This window comes from Adiantum capillus-veneris, chromosome 27 (assembly GCF_014529385.1).
Source record: "Adiantum capillus-veneris isolate H3 chromosome 27, ASM1452938v2, whole genome shotgun sequence".
Classification (NCBI taxonomy): Eukaryota; Viridiplantae; Streptophyta; class Polypodiopsida; order Polypodiales; family Pteridaceae; genus Adiantum; species Adiantum capillus-veneris.
This window is the reverse complement of record NC_140957.1, coordinates 35762111-35767028: the sequence shown is the minus strand read 5'-3', so window position 1 is coordinate 35767028 and position 4918 is coordinate 35762111. Positions and strand designations below refer to the sequence as shown.

Genomic DNA, 4918 nt, shown 5'->3' with positions numbered 1-4918 from the left:
AGAAATTCTCAAAATGCTCCCTATAGTTTGTCATAATTTTCCAAAATGCCCTTCAAATTTCTCAAATTTCCAAAAATACCCCTAGTTGTGAGATTTCCAAAGATAAAAAAACTTGTAGCTTCTCATGAGAAGACCGATTGTCTATCAATAGTAGATGCTAAAACTAGAATTTGAGCTTGTTATGTAGGGTTTGGAAATGAATTGTTTCATTATTTTTAGACATAATTGCCTTCTCGGGAGGTGATTTGTGACAAATTACATTCTAAGCATTCAAACACGGATCTCACTTGTCAAAAAGGAATAAAGTTTAGAAAATCTTGAATAATCCAACCAAAATAGATACAAGGATATTTTGGAAATTTTTGAAATATGAGGGGTATTTTGGGAATTTCCATAAATTAGGGAGGTATTTTGGTAATTTTCCCTTTTAAAAAAAGCCACAGCATCCTCGACAAACCCTCCAGGACTTTTTCGAAAACGTGCACACATAGGCATCATACAAGACCAAAGAGTGTTTCCTCGCAGCTCAACCTTCACGTTGACCGAGTATTAAATGAGCCCGTCCTTTCAAGGCCGTAGCCTGTGACTTCATCTCTGATTCATCGCGGGCTGTAGCCTGTGGGTGAGAGCATATTAAGATCATGGCGGACTTGGTGGGCGTTGGCGGTGCCTTAGTGGGCATCATCAGCAAGATCATTCAGCAATGCGAGCAGAGGACGGAGAATGCTCAGGTCATGCAGGAGCTCCACAGCTTCTTGCAAAGCCTCCAGGATTACATCCAGCAAACCCAGGAGAAGGCGCTGGTGCTCCGCAACAACAGTGCTGTATGGGCTTTAGGTAATTAACCGGGCCTCAAGGGAAAATTGTCTTGTGCACATAGCTATAGGTATAGGTCGTCTGCAGAAGCTCATGTTGTTGAATATTTTAGGGAAACATAAGGCTTTGGCATTTGCACCACCAATTAGATCACCATTTGGAAGGAAAATGTCAAGAAACTTCTTGTGTCAGAGTATAATGACCTGTACTGCTCCTGAATCGTGTTAATTGATCACGATTTGGCAGGTGCCCTGCAAGAGGACTTGGAAAATGCTATCTTAATGGCGAGTAAAATCTTGAACAAGGGCTTTGTGCGCTCTCTTTGGGATGCTAACAAGATCCAGTCCAGACTACAAGTGCTTCGTGATCGCGTCATGACGTCTTTCCAAACCAGGCTTTCTGTGGCTGCACTTGATGTAATGTTTTGCTGTAATCATTATGAAGTTCTGCACATCTGAAACCTCACTTTCCGAAGAGCGATGTCATCATGAGCGCTTGCTAGGCGAGCCTATTGCATGCTGGCTCCCATGCAAGAGTTCATGATGTTGACTTTGGGAAAGGAACAAGAGGAAAGGGTTTCCCACTTTCCGAAGTGTGATGTCGTATGAGCTCTTGCAGGTGAACCTACCACATGCTGGCTCCTGTGCAAAGACTTCATGAAGTTGAATTTCGGAAGGACGGGAACTGGTTTTGCACAAGGGCAGATGTCCACAACCTTTTTTTAACAGATTATAAGGATCACTTAACCTTCTTTCATTACATCAGGTGGCTATTGAAGGCAAGCAGGCTCAGGATGCTTTCCAAGAAGCTATGCTGAAGGTGAACAAAGAACTGCAGGAGAGCTGTTTCTCCACCTCTATCTCTCTAAAGCAAGAGCAGCACGTGGCTCTTCGAAAAGAATTAAGGCAAGCCCTGCAGCCCATAAGTATAGCACTGGAGTCTCAGTCATAGGATTGAGGCGGCGGTGTCCATTATACACAGTTTACAACCGCAGACCAGCGACGCAGAGAAGTTTTTGAGGATGTATGTGCTCTCTCTTAAACCCTTACTATTTAGTACTGCGTTAAGCCTTGACTGATTGATGTTAAATGTAGGTTTTGGCGGCATTAGGTGGTTTATCAGTTAAGAATCAGGGTGATGCTGCAAGCAGGAGCAACTCCTCAAGCAGGCCTGTGACACATGCCAGTGGCAGTGCCAAACGAAGCCCCAGTTTGGTCAAGTGGTACGAAGATCCCGTCACATGGGAAATCATGTGTGACCCTGTCAAGGCAACTGATGGCCACACCTATGACAGGTGGATGATACTGAGGAAACCTTGCCACATGGCTATGAGCCCTTTCCGACCAGACGACCTACGCCCTTTCCACATTGCAACAGATGATATTGATGTACTGAGTCGCTTGTTTCACAAGTTCCCTGAGCAGGAATCCCAGTTTCGGGCGAAGCGTGCTGCATATAGAGATGCTGCCTTGCATGAGGCCCAGCTTGGGCACTTTGCTGATTCTGTGAGCATGCTCAGGCATGTCCTGGACTGGGCTCCTCACGATGTTGAGTGTAGCGAAAAACTACAGTACGTCCAACGCCAAATGAGAGCAGCAAGTGGCAAGTTAATCCCATCAACAGGTAATTTTCTCCTGAAAACAACCATGATCATGAATTATCTATTTTTCTTAACTTTCTTCATGGCATTATGTGCCATGAAGAAACAATCACATAGCCTTGCCTTAGGTAGGCCAGTAAGAATGTCTTTTTTTGTTTTGCAAAGCGCACTCGACTGATCACTAAAGCATGCCAAATAGATGTGCATAAACTGATGACCCTTACTACGTCAACAAACATCTAGATGCACCATTTAGGAGATAGGTGCATATAATACGTCCGTTTAAAGCGTATTATACGTACACCGTATAACGTACAATGCAACTTAGGACATGTCCCTTTAGACCTAATACAATTGTGTGTATCTACTCAATTAATGATGCTGCTGTGTGGTGGCAGATGATGCTAACCTGTTTGCAAGAGAAGTTGATCAGAGCCGGCAGGATGCCAACACCAGCAGCTCGGCAACAGTTCAGCCGCGGCATTTGTATCCTTCCCACCTGGACAGTGCCAGGTGCAACAGACACTTGCTTTTGTTGTCCCCAGATGGTCTCTCTTGTAGCTTTCGCAACACTGCTGCTACTGTAGAATCAGATAATGTAGGTGCTGCAATCGCGGATATGGCAGTGCCTGTACGTGATGAGCTACTACGATTAACAACCCTCTTTTACTTTGAGATCACCATAGAGGAGCTCGATGGGAACAATGTAGTAGGCCTGGGCTTCACAGGCTCAGAGAGCTTTCGCAACAACTTTTTGCCTGGACGCTATCCTAACTCTTGCGGCTTAAACCACGTCGGGGATCATGGTTACATCTTTGCTGATGGCAGGCAGCAGGGAGGAGTGGACCAATGTCAAGGAAGGGTGATACAATGGGTGCTGGTATCCACCATGGCCATGAAGAGATATTCTTTGTGTATAATGGCTCTCTCATAGCTGTAATCACCAATACACTGTCAGGTAGGGTAATGCCCATTGTGGCTCTTGGGTCGCCAAGGGCATGCGTTAAGGTGGCATTTAATGATTCTGCATTCTGTCCAGAGCAAAGGCCATCCAGGCTAGTTATCTCTGATCCTAATTTCCAGGACAGCAATATAGTGTCTCTCTCTCCCGATGGCCTCATCGCTCAGTATATCGCACAGCCAGTGCCACCCCAAACAATTGCGGAACTTCCAGCAGTTTCTTTTCAAGCAAATTGTGGTGCATGCTTCCGACATCCCAGTCAGAGCTACTACTTTGAGCTCACTGTAATAAACAAAGGTGATTGTGGCTACATAGCCATAGGTTTCGTTCAGCAAAATTTCTTCCAAGCATACAAGCAGCCTGGATGGTATCGCAACTCTTGTGCATATCATGGGGATGACGGTGACCTGTTCTTTGGATCCTCAGCTGTGGCAGACAGGTTTGGCCCGATCTTTTCTACTGGGGATACTATTGGTGCTGGCATTGACCATGCTTCTAACACCATTTTTTTCATAAAAAATGGGAAGAAGGTGGGTCATACGAGCAGGCTGAGGATGTCATGCGCTCTTTTTCCCATCATTGGATTGCATAGCCCAGATGAGGTGGTGTCTCTCAACTTTGGTCACGCTCCTTTTTCCTTCGATACTAGTATACTAGCAACGAGCTGCCTGAATGGTATCTAAACTCGTGTGGCTATCATGGGAATGATGGTAGGTTGTACACAATGGGAGTGTAGTTTGGCCCGACCTTCTCCAATCTGGATGTCATTGGTGCCGGTATGGACCACTCCAGCAACACCATTTTCTTTGCAAAAATTGGATGCCTAGTAGGAGACACAAGGCAGATGAATATTTCATATGCTCTGTGTCCAATAATTGGATTACATAGCACAAATGAGAAGGTGCATCTCAACTTTGGTCAAGCTCAATTTTCCTTTTGACACTTCTCAATTGCATTGAAATGCCTTTTTTTTCCCCCTTGCCTTCACATCACAGGTGAAGACATAGTGGGGGTTTCTATTTGGAATGTTTTTCTGGAAGTGTCGATTGAATTTAGGGAAGCTTTTACTGACCTTTTGCCAAATGGAAGTAGAGCACCTACTGCAATTCTCATGGTGAGGCATATTGGAGGCTCCTACTTAATCCAAATTTCACAACACTTCTATTTCAAAGTATTAGGTCTCTCCAATCTCGAAAAAATAAATAGCCCTTTGAAACATCTTAACTGCCCAAGTGAAGGGTGAGTTTAGGAAATGAAAAGACCTATGAAGGTGGAAGGTCAAAAGACTTTGTGTCCATATAAAGAGAGGTGGTCAACATCACATTGTATAATCCCACACATAAAATTGAAGTTGCTTGTTGTTTGTAAAATTCTTGTCTCCATTTAACCGGCTAGTCTTGATTTTCAACCGGCTCAAGGCAAACCTTTCCCGAACATTGTCTTGGAGAGAGTGGTTATGATTCATATAGAATTATGGGTGTAAAATCAATTTTAGATAAAACGAGTTTCCATGACCTCCTCCATGGCAAATAACCACTAGC

General features: G+C 44.3%; 1 pseudogene across 1 annotated transcript; it reads left to right on the top strand.

Annotated features, from left to right (window-relative positions):
• Positions 1–566: 566 nt before the first annotated feature.
• On the top strand, positions 567–4045 carry LOC147421773 (uncharacterized; annotated as a pseudogene). The gene is made up of 5 exons (XR_015186815.1): positions 567–837; positions 1063–1232; positions 1582–1843; positions 1911–2439; positions 2815–4045. The product of XR_015186815.1 is annotated as an uncharacterized LOC147421773 (transcript).
• The last annotated feature ends 873 nt before the right edge of the window (positions 4046–4918 follow it).